This window comes from Lygodium microphyllum, chromosome 26, assembly GCF_053477565.2.
Source record: "Lygodium microphyllum isolate KBCC chromosome 26, Lygodium_microphyllum_v1.1.10, whole genome shotgun sequence".
NCBI lineage: Eukaryota > Viridiplantae > Streptophyta > Polypodiopsida > Schizaeales > Lygodiaceae > Lygodium > Lygodium microphyllum.
In genome coordinates this window covers 115,498,366-115,518,645 of record NC_141160.1, presented here as the reverse complement: position 1 = coordinate 115,518,645, position 20,280 = coordinate 115,498,366, and the positions used below count along the sequence as shown (strand labels likewise).

Genomic DNA, 20,280 nt, shown 5'->3' with positions numbered 1-20,280 from the left:
CCTCAAGGGTGAGAAGATTTATTTGGATGAGGACCTTATCCCAACACAAATAGCACATCGCAGAGAACACATGCCCAAGGTATTGGAGGCTCGCAAGTGGGCTGTTTACAGGGATGTGTTAAGCTAAAATATGCATTACTTGCTGATTAGCCTCTTAAACAGCCCCAAAACACACTAAAAATGCTCTTTTAGAGTAAAACCCTAAAACAGGGAGCGGTTCGAGAGAGTTCGGTGGAAACCCTAAAACGGGGAACGGTTCAAGAAAGTTTAGTGGAAACCCTAATTTTTGGGGCGCCCTTCCACATCTATAAATAGACAGGCTGCCCCCATTCAGCGATCATCCTTGTTTTGCAGGTTTACACCAGCCCACACACCCTCTACTGCTGTCGGCGCCCAGTTTCCAGCTTGCAGCCCGCCTCCATCTGCTGTCCAGCCATCATCGACTGCAGCCACATCATCTTCAGCCTGTCCACTGCTGTAGGCGACAGCTCTCAGCTGCTGGTGACTGCTCCAAACTGTCCCAAACTGCTGTTCAGCCTGCTGTCCATCATCTTCAGGGTCAGCCAGCCTGCGTTTTCAGCATTGCAGGCCCTGACACTCTCAGTTGCTGTTTCAGCCTGCTGTTTACAACAGACTGTGCAAAATTTCCAGCCCCCGATCGGTGGTACACTACTGCGTTTACCAGTTTCCAGCCTCCAAACTGCTGCATTTTGGTGACCAGCCTGCTACCATTCACTATTCAGCACTCCTAAACTCCGACTGGTGGTCACAGACTTGGGATCCGTCTTCAGTGGACGTCACACTCTGACATTGCTCTGCCCTTGAGCACATTGTACACTCTTACATTCATTTACAACATTCATTCACTTCAGAGTTGTGTTCTCTCTCTCCCTTCTTCTATTTGTGTTTGAGTTTTGAGTTTTGAGTTTTGCGTTTAGGGTTTGAGTTTTGCCCTCTGTGTCTGTGTCTATGTCTTTGTGTTTCTGTCATGGTCGTACACTCCGTGTGTCCTCAGTGCAAACCCTAGCAGTCTTCTTAACATAGTATCAGAGCCCGGTACTCTTGTAAAGAGTATCCTGCAGATATTGTTGAGAGCTAGTCTTTGTGCAAGGCACACAATACGACTCGTAACCGAATCACAATGTCCCAGACACCTTCTTCTCCAGTTCCTATGATGTCTTATCACTGATCAGGCTTCTCCATCATTGGAGGCCCTGAGACGGCATTATGGACTCAGTGAGGAGGACGACACTCCACCTTCACCAGACTTCACTAACATGACAGAGGACTTTGAGTACTATCGCAACAAGTACGGTGATATTCCTAGCATTCCATGAAACCAATCTAATTTTTATACCCATCATGATCAATGACTTAAAGCATCCTAGGACAACCCCTCTAGGGCAACACACATATTTTTTAAGTCAAGGCCTCTCCTAGCCAATTTTTTGAACAACTCTTATCACATCTCAATTTATCCCTTACCATCCCCATCATATTGACATGTTGGGAGACATTCTCCATATCCATGTATTATCACGAGGATGTTAAATTTTATTGCTTTTCTTAGCATTTGATTAAAAGTTAATCAAATGTGCTAATGTGACTTGCACATGTGAGGTACAAGTTAACTATTTCACAGTGTGGGACCCAAGATCAAGAAATATCAGTTGATGCCCAAGATAAAATTAGTAATTAGTTATGTAAGATGGGTATCAGGTGGTACCCGATGTCAGATTTGAGTCTAGATCAATTTATTGGCCACTAATGTCAATGATGGCATTAGAGACTAGGCATTAATTAATTAATTAATTAATGCTGGTCTAGGGGTCCATAACTCCTCAAGGATACTTGGAAGACAAATTGGGCTAGGCAATTCAATTACTAACTAGTGAAATCAACTTTCTGAGCACTAGAATAACTATTTAATTAATTTTTAAAATTAATATTTTGAAAATCGATTTAATATAATGGATAATGTTGAAAAATGAGATTACAAAGCTGCCACTTGGCAAAACTTGCCCATGCAAATTAGAAAAACGTTTTTAGGGGTTGGTGGAAGTCTATTCCACCCATTGTAAGAGAGAAGGAGGTTGTTAGAGCAAGGAGAGGTGGTTAATGTGATTTGCAGCCACCATGAATCAACCCTACAACATGTGACAACAATTTGGAGCCCTCTAAGAGCATGTGACAGCAACCCAAGGTCCTTTTTGGTGCAAATGACAGCATATAGAAGGGAGCAACAATATTTTTGATACTCCTATGCTGTAGGTGACAGCTTCCGTGGTTGTTTGAGCAAGGTAACAGTAGCTCTTTAGCGTTTCTCTCGTGATAAAACTCTGAAATTTCTCTCTCTATAGAATTCTCTCTCATCTCCTAACCATCTCTCAAGTTATCTCAACAAAATGGAGCCATTTGAGTCATTAGAAGTTGAGATATTGGAAAATATTTACTGCAAACCCTAATAACAGAAACCACAGTTTAACAGCCACCTTGGGATGCATGCCCAGAATCGAGGGCCTCGGACTTGAATTCCAGCAACTAAAATTAAGGAATTTTAGGAAGATTCAAGAGGCCAGCCATACAATATCAAATTTGGAGCTGAATTTGTCTTTCAAGGAGCACCATAAAGGCCAATCCCCAAGCAAACCAAAGGGCAAATTGGTTTGGAGGCTCGCTGATCAATTTTAACAACAAGAAGCACTCGGATTAGCAGAGGAGATCGAAGGATCTCAATTGTACTTCTTCCATTTGCAATATAAGATAAAGAAATACTGCAAGGGGCGCCAATTTAGGGGCTAACAGGGTGTCTAACGTTCAAGATTAAAGTGATAAAGTGTACATTATCAATTTATGTGAATTTTATGCTTGCTATAATTAGTGCTTAATCAAGTTGTTTACCACCCTATCCGAGAACGAAGGTTGGGTTTATGGTTCCATTGCTGGGATACCATCAATTCCCTTGACTTGGTGGGCCCAAGGCACCTGATTGAAGGTCAAAAGCTTTGCTTTAGTGCTGACATTGTATTCAGCTAAGCATTACAGCAAGAATGTCTTCAGCTAGTGAGATGGGATCAAGCAGGGATGATGCCTCTCGATCTAAAAATTCACAACCTCCCTCCTCGGATAGCGTGGTAAATAACTTGATTAAGCACTAATTATAGTTGTGACAGACGTAGCACTTTCACTCCGCCAGTTATGGACAGCTCTTATATGTAGTGGATCTTGGATGTATTCAGCATGCATCCAAGGTACTAGGCTAACAGTATGTCCGGCCATGAGGTCACTACTCAATGTACCAGTCACTATGAGATGTATGTAGATAAGTATGACTTTCACCTGGGCATTGAAACTATACTTTTGCATTAGTTTACGATCTATTTGCCATGAGTTTTTGCCTTAGTTTTGAGAGAAAAGTTCTGATTAGTTTCAACTCAGTTTTTTGTCAATTTGAAAACCGTTTATGGTCACTTTTGATGGTCTACAGTTGGTTCCATGAACAGTTGCATGTTAATAAATGCCATTGACAATTTCAGTCATGGTTTATGCTAGATTAATGCTTTTCTATAGTTGATAGTCAGAACTATTGAGAAACATGAGTTAATGGATGCATCCTATGGGTTTCTAGCAATAATTCTAGACTAATTTTCAGTTTTATGTTATGTATATGCTAGCTAGAAATTTTCACTAGGTTTGGCAAATGTTGTGACTGTGATGCCTTAAGGAAATTCTAGTGCAATATGCTTTTCCTTTGGTACAATGCAGTGCAATCGAGGATGATTGCAAAGATTTCAAGGGAATGGTCTATCACAAGGATGTGAAATTCTATTGCTTTGCTTAGTATTTGATTAAAAGTCAATCAAATGTGCTAATATAACTTGTACATGTGAGGTACAAGTTAGTTATTTCACATTGTGGGACCCAAGACCCATAAATATCAGTTGATGCCGAAGCCAAAATTTATAATAAGTTATGTATGACAGGTACTAGATGGTACCCATGTCTAATTTGGGCCTAGATCAATATAATGGTGACATTAGAGACTAGGCATTTAATAATTAATTAATGTCAATCTAGGGATCAATAACTGCTCAGGGATACTTGAAAAACAAATTGGCCAAGCCAATTTAATTATTGGCTAGTGAAATTAACTTTTTGAGCACTAGAATAATTATTAAATTATTTTTAAACTAATATTTTTAAAATTAATTTAATAAGCTGGACAATGTTGAAAAATGGAATTAGAACGTTGCCAATTGAAAAAACTTATCCATGCAAGAGGAAAAAACGTTTTTAGGGGCTGGCAAAAGTCTATTCCAACCATTGTGAGAGAGAAGAAGGCTATTAGAGAGCAAGAAGACATTGCTGATGTGATTTGCAACTACTAGGGATCAGTCCTACAGCATGTGACAACATCTTTGAGCTCTCCAAGAGCAAGTGCCAATAGCCCAAGGTTTTTCCTGGTGCGGATGACAGCATATAGAAGGGGGTAGCAGTCTTTCTAGTGGTTCTTAAGCTGTACGTGACAGCTTCCATGGCAATTTGAGCAGAGTAGCACTAGCTTTTCAACGTTTCTTGCAATGAAACTTTGAAATTCCTCTCTCATTCCCCAGCCATCTCTCAAGTTCTCTTAGCAAAATCTAGCCATTTGAGTCAAAAGATATGGAGATATTAGAAACTCTCTACTATAAACCCTAGTTGAAAACAAAAATTAGGGTTTGACAGCCACCTCGGGATACATACTCAAAATTGAGAATCTAGGACTTAAATTCCAACAGCTAAAATTGAGGAATTTCAAGGAGATTCAAGAGGCCAGTCACAGGATATCATATTTGAGGCTAAATTTGTCTTTTCAAGGAGCATGATGAAGGTCAATCCCAGAGCAAACCATTGGTTTGGAGACTTGCTAATCACTTTTGACAATAAGAGGCACTTGGATTAGTGGAGGAGATCAGAGAATCTCAGTTGTACTTCTTCCATTTGTAATATAAGATAAAGAAATACGACAAGCAACGCTAGTTTTGGGGCCAATAGGGTGTCCAATGTCTAAGATTAAAGTGGTGAAGTATGCATTTTGAGTTTACGTGAATTTTATGATTGCTGTAATTAGTGCTTGATCAGGTTATTTACCACTCTATCCAAGGAGGAAGGCTAGTTTCACCTACCTACCAGCTGGTTACAATTTTTTAGAATCCTTGGGTTGAAGGGGAGGACGAACTCACTTACTCTAATTTGTCTACTACTTCCCAATGGTGGAGGGCTCCCCACTCAACTTGTCTCCCTCCAAAGAGGCCATAAGTTTGACAACGTACTTGGAGACTTGAGATTTTTATATACCATTTTGTGATTTCCCAGCTTCTCCTTTATTTCCATTTGATAGATGGTTAGGATTGTCTCATGCAAAGTAGCCCAATTCCCTGCTTCAGCATGTCTGCAGCCAGCAGCTGAAGGGCTGCCGGCAGATCAATCTGCTTGCTTTGAACTGTGCAGCATAACCTAAACCCAATTTCCTATATACACAAATCAGTGAAGCATAAAGGAAATTATATTTTACCCATCACAACACATATCATCACTCTTCTACAATTCTGCATTTGGCCGACTCCCCAGTCATCTTATTGTATACATAACCAAATCACAAAGCTCCTCTCAGTCTATCTGCGGTTTTGGTACAGAGCTTGTCTATTCTTGTGCCCCACTTGCCCTGCACGCACAAAGAGAAGGTGGACTGCTAATCCGACTCATTTTCCACCTTGCCAAATTGTGTTTTCCTGCCTTCCCTTTCAGCTACTTCCTTCCCACCTCTTTGTTCTAAATTCAGACTCAGCCCTACATATGTCTGCAAGCCAGGAATAGAAAGATGCAGCGCTTGGAAATTTTCTAATCAGAAATAAGAGGGGGATTGGAGAAAATTCAAGTAAAGCCGTTAAAGACAAAAACACAGTAACAAATTGTAAACATCATTGCTAATCTGGATAGAAACGTTAAAAAATCAAATAATGCAAAAAGCATATGTTCATCTTATGATGACCAGAGAAGGGAGCTTGAATCAAATATAGAATTTAACAAAAACCTCAAAAAAAAAAAGAAATTGCTATTTTGCATGCCATCGAGAGAGACATTCTCATACAAAAATGGGAAGTTCGTTGTGAACGATTAATGAAAATTACACTGTTTTTTTTTTATAAATTATTCTTAGTTAATCAAAATTCATCAGCTCTGCGTCCAACCAATGAGAATTGCATTGCTTTTTTCTAATCAATAATCATCAGCTCTGCGTCCAACCAATGAAAATGACATGACTTTTGATAATTGGAAGGAGGGGGCAGCCCAGAAAGATCAGAGGAATGGAATTACCGTTAGCTCAATCGATGATGGGCTCCTAGCGATGGTCTCTGCAAAACGACGGCGCACTCAGCGAAGAACGGCGGCTGATCGTCGATCGCAACAGGACTCCAGAGTCCAGAGAGTTCATTCGACAAAGGACAGAAGTGGCGCACCGGCTGCAATAAATACTCGTGCGCCTTTCACACGATGGTCGTGTTGTTGCTAGTGTGACACATTTCAATGAAAGGTGACAAGTTTTCTTTGTCATTGTCTCACTTTGTCAATGTGCCTCATGTATTCTTCCATGTGTGTTATATTTCAATGCAGCTGGTCAACCTACTCGGAGGGAGGGAGGGAGGGAGGGAGGGAGGGAGGCACTACACCCAAGCCCCAACTTTGAACGGTTGCTCAACCTTTTATTTGAAAGGCCTTAAAGCAACTCCCCCCTTTTTCATAAGGCGATCAGAAAGGCATATCGTTACTTTTTTCGAGTTTGCCACTTAATATGCTTTTACTCTTCTGTAGAAGGGAAAATCCTTTTAGAAGGGTGTTGCAACCTTCAAAATTTAGGCCTACTAGCTTGAGTGCTTCAAGTTCATCTGGAAATCTAGGAATAACTCCGCTTTCATTACTGGACATTCCAGAACCCCAATTCATAGGATTGCTGAGCTTAGGAGCTGTCTCCTGGCTATATATGTAAGAAGCTTAAAGTAACCCACTAGATCTTCAAGTTCTTTTGGAAAAAACTAGATAAGCTTGGCACTTAGGCCGTGCCTTGATGTAGTGAACTTACTTTGTTGTACATATTTTATTAATCTTATTAATTGAAATATAGATTACATTCTCATTTTAAAGAATATTGTACTTGTGAATACTCAGTTAGACAAGACTAAACCCTTGCACCCCTACCTTTGCAATAGTGATTAAGCAAACTTGATTGAAAGGTAAAACATGGGGTCATCAAGGGACTTCTTATCCCCTTTCATCAATAGTTTTGCACCCAATTTTTTAGATGCAATCTAAATTCAAATACTATCGCTGGTAAGGAAGCTTCTATCAATGCTCTCTTAGAAGCCTGTGATCATTTGTCTTCTCTTTCAAGCTAGCTTGCAAGTCAAAGAAGATTGAACTAATTATCCTCAATTGGGAGAAGTATAAATATTAATTACTACAACATGGCTTCAATCTTTAATACATGGCAGAATTTTTAGACACCTAGGCTTGCCATTGGGAGTAAGGACTTCTCTCACATAGAGATTTGGCTAGGTGTGAAAGAAGATTTCTAGTAAGTTGGCCAAGTTCTCTATTACTTCCTTAAGCTTTATGAGAGATTAGTAGCCCTAAAGTTGGCCCTCATACCAACTATATATGTCATGTGTCACATGAACCTTACATTCAGTAAAATTGCTTGGATGGCCATAGTTCCTTTAGTAGCTCTCAAAATAGGAATAGTCCTCTCACCCAATTGCTTGAGAGTCGGTCACCCTTGAGAAATGGATAAGTAGTATAGGGCTAGAGGGTGTTAAAAGGAAAAGGGAACATATTGGCTTCCATACTATTCAAGAGACTAGGGAGTAGATAACTCTAAGTCCAACTGCTAGAGGTTTGGATTTCACAATGACCATAGGGTTGGATGGAAGTCAGAGGGGTTGACTTGGAAAGGAAAAACATTTCACAAGGAGCATAAGATAAGATCAAGGACATAAAAGAAAGAGCTAGATTGTCCAAGTGGATGGGTCCTATTGATAGGAGGGGTGATCTTCTTTATACCAAAGTATTTGCTTATTTTGGAGGCCTTTAACCACCCATTCACACATGCCTAGGTCAAACCAAACTTTGTCATTCTTTTTTCTATAAAAGCATTTGAAAGTGGTAAGTGTAGCTATTCAAGAGACTAGGGAGTAGATAGCTCTAAGTCCAACTGCTAGAGGTTTGGATTTCACAATGACCATAGGGTTGGATGGAAGTTGAAAGGGTTGACTTGGAAAGGAAAAACATTGTGCAAGTGGATGGGTCCTATTGATAGGAGGGGTGATCTTCTTTATACCAAAGTATTTGCCTATTTTGGAGGCCTTTAACCACCCATTCACACATGCCTAGGTCAAACCAAACTTTGTCATTCTTTTTTCTATAAAAGCATTAGAAAGTGGTAAGTGTAGCTATTCTTAAAGAGGCACTTCTTGGGTACTACACAAAAGAGGAGCAGAGATGGTTGAGCATCTTTTCTAGGAATCCAAGGTCAAGCTAGTCTTGAAAATTGTCAAAAAGTGGATGAAGAACATAGGGTTCATTGACAATATTAATATGTAGCTAACTTATTTTTAGGGGCAACTAGATAGATAAAGAATAAACCATCACTAACACATGGAACGTAATATTAGCATTGATCAAGGACTTAAGGCTATCTTTTTTGCTTAGGATGTCACTTTTTCCAAGTCCATTTAGGTTGATAAATATATTTACACATTATTAAAAAAATTCGCATAGGTCGAGCATAATTATTGCTTCATAAACACTCATTAATAAGATTGCACAAATAAAGATTAGATTTACTCAATCAATACTTGCTAAGGCCATAAACTACTTCCATATCTTACTTTTCCATATAAAGAAAATAGATGTACTTTTCCATACAACTTGAAGTCACACATGTACAATTTATTGACTTGGATTGAATGCATTTGTGATCAATTGTGCAAGTGCACATATAGTCACCTCGATAGTGACAATCCATTGATCATTTATACAAGTATGCTTTAGGACTATGTGCACATAATCTAGGGATCAAATACTACAAAAATCATGGCCAGTAACTAGTGGCAAATGTTATATAAATTTATTGTTGGAAATGAATCATTTATGATCCAAGTAAGTACCTCATAATTAGAGGCCCATTAGCTACTTCCTTGGGCAATGTGAACTTGTCTTATCTTCTTAGCAAGAAGTAAGCTACAATCTTAAGATAAATGTACAAAAAAGACACTCAAGTATGTAACCATGGTCAATCAATCAAGCAACAAGAGCAAAAGAAGGAGAAAGAAAAAGAGATGAAAGGCTTTGTTTGTATATATGCCCTTTTGTGGAAGTTGCAAGTTCTGGCTCCTAGTCACTACATTTGAGAAAAGATGGTGGCAAATGCCTAGAGAAAAACCCATCCATTAATTGATGACACATTGATTTTGGTAGGATTTTACACTCTCTAATGATCTTTGGCCATATTTCTTTACCAAATACAAAGAAGAGAAGCATGAAAAACCAATATAAACAAGAGACGCATAAATATATATTTTTTATTCCCCTAGGACTAAATAATTTATGGCTATATATGGGCAAAAATTCATCTATTTGTTAGCATTGTAATAGAGTGGGGATAGATGGGTAGGACACGAGGTTAGCATGGGAATACCTGGCTGCATTGATGGGGTATTTAAGATGTTGAGAGACCGAATTAGGGTATTAGTTATCAATAATCAAGTCTCTTTTACCCTTCCTTCCAACTTTCATGTTTTCCTATCTTTCTCTCTCTTCTTCTCTCCTATTCTCTCTCCTCTTTGCAATCTCACTATCTCTCTCCTAGGCCTCCTTGATTACAGTTGGTATTAGAGCCTCGGTCTTTGGTCCCCTCTTCCTTCTCTTTTCTCATATCCAATTATATTTTACCAAAAAAAAAAAACCTGTCAAACAGGGAGAACAAGGACAAGAGTTCTAAGAAGCTTTAATGGAGTACCACATGGTGCTCGCACCCATTCTTGGAAACCTCACAGGAGCCATTACCAAGTTGGAGGTACTCAAGTCAAATTTAGCAGCTCATCTGCAACATTGAGGTAAAATTTTAGGGGTTCTTGGTTGAAAAAGGCGCACATGATTTGGAGAGAGTTTTAAATGTAGCTACTTTTTCAAAAGAGAGTTCTTCTTCTTCATTCTTGAGAGCTTCCATGGAAGCTACAGCAAGAAAATCTCTTCCTCTCCCTTGAATCTCATCTACCAACAGCAAAGGACTGAAGAAGGCAACTCTTGACCTCTCAAGCTTGAGGAAGAGCATTGTTTTGTGGAGCTTTCAAGCCACAAGAACTATCATACATTCCAAGATAGCTCTCTTCATGATGAGAATGCTCCATTGCTGAGTAGCTATGGCTTACATGCTTCATCTCAAGCATGCTACTACACCTATGGCATCTTGTGGAGCTAATAAGAGTACCATTTGATGAACTTTCTATAATGACATGTGGGCAGTAAGGAGCGTACTAACAGTTTGCATTGTTTTTTTTGTTCTTGAAGATTAGAGAGCTTTCTTTCTGCTATCTTGTCATGAAGCTCATTTCTCTCTACTGCATCTTTTGAATTGAAAAAATCCCCTGTGTGCAGAAGTTGCATTGTTGTTCTGAGAAAGTTGTGTTGCTCTTCTCTGGTTACAACAGGCATCCTTGGAAGTTGTCTCACCTGTGGTTACATCTGCCAACCCGAAGAAGCTCAACTGTGAAGTTCGGATCTGAAACAGGTTGCACTGCCACAACCTCTTCATCCATATCATCCCCTCGAAGCTTTGAGATGCAACAGTCTCATCCTATGGAGCGTTACAGTTCACCACGGCACCTTCTTCCTCACAACGATAAGGATCTAGAGCTTGCTGAAACACATATCCTGGATCCACATAGTCGTTATTGCCAAAATTCCTCCTCAAGTAATTGGATCATAGCCAACTGTAGGAGGATTTGTGCATGATCAAATGCATCCTGTAACCAGCTGCGTTTCTTTGTTAGCCCCCGCTTTAGACAGACGAAGGCGGGTGCCAGTCCAAGGAAAAAGAAGAAAGAAAACAATCTCACCGTAAGTTGATGATCAATCCATCCCCATTGCTGCCATTGCAGCAAGGAAAAAGAAGAAAGAAAACAATCTCACCGTAAGTTGATGATCAATCCATCCCCATTGCTGCCATTGCAGCAAAGGCCTCCCCCTCGTCACTGGAGCCGTCTAAGGGAGGGACCCGCGAGACTCCAAAAGCATCAGAAAACCTTCTGCCATTTCTCGGACTGTGAAATTTGAATTAGGAGTTATGCCTGTCCATGAAGGCACTGAAGTCACTCAGTCCTTTGTCATCAGTAGTGGATTTGCATTTGTTCCTGCAAATTCTGTTGCAGATGTTGTGACTATTCCCCTATAGAAACTGTATTCACATGGATGGGCAGATGGAGACCAACATTAGCTACTGTTCTTGCGTTCATAACAACAATGCTTCATCTTGTGGGAGGACAAAAGGCGAAGAAATGTATTGAAGATCTAAATTTGGTACAAATTCATTGTTAGATGAATAGGTCTCAGCTTTGAATAATCTACAGAAACATGCTTTTCAAGAGGAGTCACACCTCTCACAACAGCTTGCTTCTTTCCAAATGCTCCTAGTTGAACAAAGTATGGTGGCAGCTTATGAGCTTATATGTGCATTGAAGTCTTTAGGGACAACAACAAAGCAAAAGCTCAATAGTTGGTTGAAACATGTTCGTGTCAATAAGAAAGATATCAAGCATTCTGCAGTAGCAGATAAACCCGACTCGTCCTTCAAGATTTTGGTAGGTTCAAGGATGTCTCATGCTTTTTCTTCACATCCGTTGATGGATTGATGTTTGGACCTTTTATACCAATTTGTGGAGGAATAGGCAGGTGTTGAACTAGAAGGCATGCACCCTAATTGAAGTTCATCTCGAGGGTATCCTTAGCAACCAAGTTCTAAAGCCATGTTTGGGGGATTATTGAGCCCGATGTGAGCTTTGGAAGATTATTCATGAGTTGAGCTATTAGATGCACTCAAAATCCATGGACATCATTTCTATGCATATGCAATGTACATGAATGTGCCCTCTCCATAGTCAAGGGTTGTACACCAGTTTGGATACAAGCACTAGAATTACTATGTAAATTTGGATCAAGGTCGTGTAACCTCAAAAGTACTTGTTTGTTAGTTTCAGAAGGTATATCAACACTACTAGTGTACGTGTTTGTGTTCTTTGGATGCCATTTCCTTGGCATGTGACCCATAGCCATTGGTTTGATAATCAAAGATAGCATACAGATGTACCTTGGGGTGTATGATGGGTATGCAAGACTTGCCATAGAACTACTGGTTTGCTTCCAATGAGTTTGAATTTGTGTGCTTTGAGTTTTCCAAACATGATCATGTTGGTAAAGTTACTAGGATGCTTTTGGAACTTGATCAGCCATATCCATATACAATCAAATTTAGTAAAGCATTTGGTTTTCTGATCATTTGACATGTACACATTGCTTGGGCAACATTCAATTATGGCACTGCTATTGTTGACAACAACACATCTATGGCTTCATGAGAAAAATAAAATAGATTTCATCATATGAACATCCTGATTAGGGTGGACGGACTTTCTCATTCTATTATGCACAAGTCAAATGACTGGCATGACCAATTTACACCTCAGAATTCAAGACAAGATGTGTTCCACTACCAACTAAGACATGGTTTGGCAACACAAAATGATCTACATAATTGGTCTATAACTCTTGATGCAAGGCAAGATACCTTACATTGTTGGTCTAGGATTACATGGGAATAAATACAGACAACTCCTTCAGCTAGCAAACTAGTTGAGATGTTTCAGAATGGAAGTGACCATTTAGAAGATTTATGGAGCTCTAAGTGCTATGAAAATGCTAATAAGCAATTTCTTCCTAGTTTCCTTTCATCACATTTGGAGGGAAGTCAATTTGATTCAGCTTGTGATTCAAGCATGGGATATCAAACACCAACTTTCCACACAACAAATTCTCAAAGTGTTAACCCTATTGCAGAAAGCACTCCACAAGATGATGGATATGAAACACCAACTTTCCACACAACAAATTCTCAAACTGTTAACCCTATTGCAGAAAGCACTCCACAAGATGATGGATATGAAAAGTGTATTACAAAAGCACCACACTAGGAATATGTGATGCATGGGGGGATATAGTCAGCCTACTATAAATTTGGTTAGCAATTCTTCTAGTCAGTTGACATACCCCAAACTTAAACAAGAGGTCCAACAAAGTCATGGCAAAGATGGAATATATTGGAGTTGCCCTAATTCAACTAGACCAGGGTTTTTGTATTGTGACTCCCATCAACAATCTCCTCTTAGCAAGATAAATCGTTTAAAATGAAAGATGGCAAATATTGCACCCTTAAGAGAATCCATGCAGGGACAGTTGGTTTATGCATTACAAGAAAATGCACTGGCTATCCTAGTCAACCTTCCTAGTGGTATGTCTACTATAATCATCAAAATCATGGAAGAAATTCAATTTAGCAAGCCAAATGCTCAAATGGTTGACATGATTGGTGTCTTGGCCTATGCACTCATGAATTTTGATGATGCCATGATGGCAGCAACAACAGACGTGGTAGATGCAATCATGATAGAACAAATACTTGTATGGCACCTAACACCTCATGTCCTTCAACTGGTACAATAATACATTATCGTGGCTCTCACTAATCTTTATGCTAACATTGTTTTGCAAGAGTACATAGGTCATGTGGAACCTAAGCAATTGCTGCTTGGATTGATTCAAATGGTTAATGCATCACTTAGAGATTTGTGTACTAGTGACATAACTCTTTGGCAGTCCTTTCAAGGCCTTTCAACCATTCCTATCATTATTAAAATGGTCCTCTTAGGAGCGACAAGAATATGTGGTGGCACTATTCTCCATTATTATTGTAGAGGTTGCTACTAATGAGTGGGCAATGGTAGCTCGCACACCTTCATTGGTCAAGCAACAAGCACATGCTTCATTGGATGAGCAATTGGCATGGACAGTTGTGTTGAGATAGTCAAGCTCCTATCACTCATCTACTATATACTTACATGACAGCTTGGTGTGTGTAGCTATTGATCATGTGTGTGTTCTTAATAAGTTGGTACATGACTTAACCGTAGTTAATTAGTTAGTGGTTAGCCAATGTGGTCACTTAGACCTAGTTCATGTTGTGTGTTATATAGCTAGAAGAAAAAAGATGATTAAAGTAGAACAATGAGAGTAGTTAGCTCTTTGTTGCTCCAATCTTTCTCCCATTCTTTTGACATGGTATTAGAGCTAGAGAGCTTGGTATTGTAGTGAGTATGGTGCACATATCAGATGCCGTAAGAGCGCGTAGTGACCGTCAGAAGGTCCTCAAGAACAAAAGAACTCTACTTTTTGCACAAAACTCAATGTAGAAAGCATGCACGACATGAACAAGAGACCAATTGGGTGCAATCTCCCCCCATGCCTTGTGTGAGCGCTCCACAAAGCATGTATTTTATGTATTAATCATCTTCAAGCTCAAATAATAGCCCAAATTACAAAATAGCACGCTTTTGGCTTTTGAGTTTGCTTTAGTGCCAAATAGAAATAAAGCTAGTGGGCGGGCGCCCAAGAAGTCAGGCATACCCAATACAATGTCCAAATACAAATATCTAAATCGTGCGCCCATGCGTATACAAAAATAATAAATAAATATCCAACGCCTTAATAAATAGGCGCAACAAAATATAGGCGCCATGCCTAAGGTATGCGCCCATCAAAATATTGACGATAACTCGAATACACGCTATCCTCCAATGCTTTCCACCGCCACTGCTGCTATTTCTACACATCAACTGAAGCATTCACAATCGTTAGTAAAATAATATAATTAAACCAACAAAAGTGAATACCTAGTAGTCTTCAGCTACATAAATAAATCAATTGGTTAGAAATCAATCCTAACCTTAATTTATCACGAATGTGCACTCTAAACTCATAAATGTTTATTAATTTAATATGTATTTTGCGGAATCAGCCATGTACACACTAAATTAACAAAACACCCAAAAAGGATAGGCGTCCCCATCAACTTCTTGCACAAAGAATCCACTTTGTGTATGAGCCCCGATAATAAAAGTTTACGGAATCCACCGTGGCACGGAATCCACTGTGTAATATGCCTCTTGGCATCATACCCCCCGGGTGGGATAGCAATTGTCCTCAATTGCTATTAGCTCAATGTGGAGCTAACAGAGTGGGGAAAGCATTTGAGTCTCTAGCGTGCATCCATTGGGCCTCTTTAACACGATGGTTTTTAAACTTGACCAAATATCTAGAATATCTATGGCCAGTTCTAGTGGTCATAAAGTCAGTATCTATAATAGCTTTACGCTCAAGAATTTCAGTATCTTCATCTAACAAAGGTGGGTTTTCATAGACAGGGTGTACAGGTAATTGGCCTCTAAAGGGTCGTAATAAACTAATATGAAAGGTGTTGTGAATTTTCCAATGTGGTGGTAATTCTAACTTAAATGCACTGTCATTGATTTTGTGTATGATCTTGAATGGTCCATAGAATCTAGGTGCTGATTTCACAATTGGGTGTTTATCTACACTTTGTAATCTACATTTTTCTATTCTTAACCAAATATAGTCATCAACTTTAAAATTCATGGCCTGTCTTTTCTTATTTGCTTGTTTTGTATATGATTGCTGGGCTTTGGAAATCATTTCTTTAACTTCATAAAAAATAGTAGCGTACATGTTAGCAATATCATCAGCACTTTGAATTTTATTTGATAATGATGCAACAGGTGTAGGCAATCTATAACCATAAATTACTTCAAACGATGCTTTCTTTGTAGCTGTGTGTGGTGTATTATTATATGCAAACTGAAGTAAATGTAGATGTGTATCCCATGTATGTGGTTTAGAAATAGTGTAAGCACGTAAAAGATCTAAAATAGTACTGTTAGTAGCTTCTATTTGACCATTTGTTTCAGGATGAAATGTAGATGAAAAATCAATCTTTGTGCCTAAGTTAGCAAACAAAGTAATCAAAAAATTATTACAAAATCTAGAATCACGATAAGAAATAATAACTTTTGGTAAACCATGATTAGTAAAAACAATTTTCAAAAACAATTGAGCTGCTTGAGATGCTGTTAAAGTTTTCTTGCATGGAATGAAATATGCTTGTTTGCTAAACCTGTCTACAACACTCCAAATCATATCATGGTTAGCTTTAGTGTTAGGTAAACCAGTAATAAAATCCATAGAAGTCTGTTTCCATGGTCGTGATGGAATAGATAAGGGCATTAGTAAATCATACTATTTACCATGATGTCTTTTAACTCGTTGACAAACTAAACATTCAGATACAAAGTTAGATACATCAGTATCCATATGTGGCCAATAAAAATCTTCAGTCAATGTACACAAAGTAGAGATAATATCTCTATGACCTTCATATGGAGGACAATGAATCTCATTCAAAACAAAAGATCTAAATGGAATTGTAACACATAATCTATTTTCATAAAACATGAATCCATTATTGTAAGACAGTGAATCAATAGGAATCCAGTTATTTGCAACTAATTTATTCCAATCATCTTGAAAAGTAATATCTTGATGATAAGTATCTTTCATAGAGTTAAGGGAATTAAATGATATCACAGAAATATTATGAATGGTCGGTCTTCTACTTAAAGCATCAGCTACTACATTTTCTTTTCCTGGTTGATATTGTATAAGGGGATGAAAACTTTGAATGAAAGCTGCCCATTTAATATGTCTGTCAGATATTTGGGGTTGACTAAGGAGATGTCTAATACTTTGTTGGTCAGTTTTAATCATAAACTTAGAACCCATTAAGTAATGTTTCCATTGACGTAAGGCTTGTACTACAGCTAACAATTCCTTATCATAAGTAGAATATTTAAGTTCGGATGGTTTCAGTTTACAGCTAGAATAGGCTATGGGATGATTATCTTGCATAAGTACAACTCCTATTCCAGATCCGCTAGCATCAATAACTACTAAAAAGAATGGTCTATTGAAATCAGGTAGTTGTAATACAGGAGCATGGGTTAATGCATATTTCAATAATCAAAAGATTTTTGTTGATTATCAGTCCAATTATAAACAATACCCTTCTTTAAAAGTTTAGTCAAAGGCAAGGCAAGTAATGAAAAATTTCGCACAAACTTTCTGTAAAAACTAGCAAGACCTAGAAAAGAACGTAACTCATGCACATTTTTGGGTATGGGCCAATTCAATATTGCTTCTATCTTTTTAGAGTCAACCTTAATACCTTCTGATGAAACAATATGACCTAGATATTCAATTTCTGTTTGAAAGAATTCACTCTTTTCTGGATTAGCATACAATTGATTATCTTTCAACAACTTGAAAACTAAAGACAGATGTTCATAATGCTCATTCTCATTTTTACTGAATACTAATATATCATCAAAGAATACTATAACACAATGCTGATATTTCAAGAATATGCGATTCATCATTCGACTAAATGTAGCAGGTGCATTAGTCAATCCAAAAGGCATCACTAGAAATTCATAATGTCCAAATTGTGTTCTAAATGCAGTTTTGAATATATCAGAGTTATTTAATCTCACTTGATGATAACTAAATTTAAGATCTATCCTACTGAATATAGCAAAACCTTGTAGTTTATCCATAAGATCATCTATCCTAGGTATCGGATATCTATTCTTAACTATGATTTTATTCAGGGCATGATAATCAATGCACATGCGATAAGTATTATTCTTCTTCTTTACCAATAAAACATGTACACCAAATGGAGAACTACTAGGCCTAATTAATCCTTTGTTTAACAATTCTTCTACTTGATTTTAAATTTCTTTTTATTCAATTTGGTTATGCCTATATGGTGCTTTACATGATGGTTGTGTACCAAGAATTAAATCTATTTTGTGATCTTCAGGACGTGAAGGAGGTAGTCCAGGTGGTAAATCATCAACAAAACAAAATTTAAATTGTGCAAGAAATTGTTTATGCCTAGGATGCATATGTTTTTCTTTAGCTTGAAGTTCATTCACCCAAATTAAATAAGATTTACTACTTTTACGTAATGCACATTTAGCTTGAGTATGAGTAAGCAGTGGAAAATAATTAGATGCGTGCATACCATTCAATGTAATTTGAATTTCTTGAAAATAAATTTTAATTGAATGCGTGGAATAATCTATTCAGGGTTATACTGATGACGCCAAGGCATACCTAGGATAATATCACTAGACTGCAAAGGTACAACTAGGAAATTCCTACGTTTAGTGTATTCATCAATTTTAATTTCTAAGTTATGCACCTCTTGTGTTCCATTATATCTTGTGCCTAGGAATGCTGCTTTAATGCGATAATGTGTAGAAACAGTTTGTAATTTCAATTCTTTCACTAACTTTACAGAAATAAAATCATGTGTGCTACCATCATCATGCAAAATAATCTTTTCTTTACCATGCACTAAACATTTCATTGTTAACAAAGAATGTGGAGTTGGCATACCTAGCAAAATATCCAAAGTAGTGGTAATGTCGTCTTCATCTTCCGTAAAGTCAGGCATTTCCTCACGTTTTTCATCTTCCATTACTCCAAGATAATTGATATGGACAGGTAGTTTCTTTGATTGGCAATTGGCTGCTAGATATCAGGTTGATAGCATTTGTAACAAACTATTGGTTTGGCTTTAGATACATTGTTGGCAATGGCAGGAAGTATAGGAATATTAGGATTTGGCTATGAGGATGGCTTAGGGTTTTGATTGGTATTTGATGGCAAAGCAGATGGTCGTGTCCAAGACTTACGGAATGATGATGGAAGAAAACGACTTTGATTGAATCTTCTAAAATTTGAATTGAATTGCTTGGAACCATAGTTACCATTTGCTTGAAATTGTTGTGGACGCTTGTCTCTTCCTCGAATCTTGTCTTCAGTGTCATGAGCCAAAGAAATTGCATCTTCAAGGGTTGTAAGCTTGAACATATTGACTTCTGCATAGTAATGTCCAAGTAAGCCAGACATAAACTTGCGTTTGTGAGTCGCTTCAGGTACGTCTTCAAGCATGTGGAGTTGCAGTAGGGCATTCCAAAAATGTTCGGTGTATTGGGATATAGGCTCACGGTCTCTTTGCTGTAGAAGATCCCATTGCTTTATGGCTTTTTCATGGAATTGAGGAGGAAGGAAATTCTGCAGAAACTTCTTTTTGAAACTCTCCCAGGTAGTGGGACAATCAATGCTCTTACGAATCACAGTCCACCAAAGAGATACTCGATTGACTAAATGATTAGTAACACATTTAATTTTGTATTTTTCAGCATATGTCTCTTCATGAAAGTAATCATCAAACTGACTGATAAATGCAAGTACAGTCTTTCCATCTCGAGTTCCATTGAAAGTATGGAATTTGAAATTTCTTTTACTTATCTTTGTTTCTTTGTGGATGGATTGAGCTTCGAGTGTTGCATCGATAGTACGTCGAATAAGATCTTTGGGTTGTGGTTCATCTTTGTCAATGGTAGTTCGTTGTAAATTGGCCAATTAAACTTGCAAAGCTTGTTGGGCTCTTCGTTCTTCATCAAGCTGCATCATAATTAAATCCAACTTTTGTTCCGTCGTAGGTTCAGGAAGATCACCTTCAGCCATTAAATCGTCCATATTTTGTTTCATCATCCTGTAAAAATCCAAAAGACCTCACACTCTCGAAATCTGATTAGCGGGATGAGCATAGCTCAAAGTCGGGTATACAAGGCTTATAGATTTTTGTTTGGCTTTTACGGTCTTTGTCTTTTGCGGTTGCGGGATTCGTAGACTTCGTAGAAACTGCGTATGACCTTCTGCATGTGCTAAAACTGGTTTAGCAAGTCTGCATATGTGAATAGAGTCTTCCAGGGAGCAATTTCGTAATTCAGTGCTTCTGCGCAGGAACAGTCTTTATGGGAGTAATTGAGATAAGTCGATTTTGATCTCTGTGGATTTGCAGGACTTGCAGAGTAAAACAACTTGGAGGACTTGAGTGATTAAGCTTATTTAAAGCTTAAGTAACTTAGGCTTAAGAAGACTTAAGCTAATGTTGACTGTCGACGAATTTTGAGGGGGGGCCCGTTTTTT

General features: G+C 38.2%; 1 protein-coding gene across 5 annotated transcripts in view; it reads right to left on the bottom strand.

Annotated features, from left to right (window-relative positions):
- LOC148013718 (GHMP kinase family protein) overlaps positions 1-10,786 on the bottom strand; it is a 99,925-nt gene extending 89,139 nt beyond the window's left edge. For 3 of the 5 annotated variants that reach the window (XM_087667933.1, XM_087667930.1, XM_087667932.1), the window contains exon 1: positions 6,358-6,570. The gene's annotated coding sequence lies outside the window, so the exon portion shown is untranslated. Of the gene's footprint in view, positions 1-6,357; positions 6,571-10,767 lie in introns of those variants that run through there. The other 2 variants (XM_087667928.1, XM_087667934.1) reach the window with 2 other exon arrangements.
- Between the last annotated feature and the right edge of the window lie 9,494 nt (positions 10,787-20,280).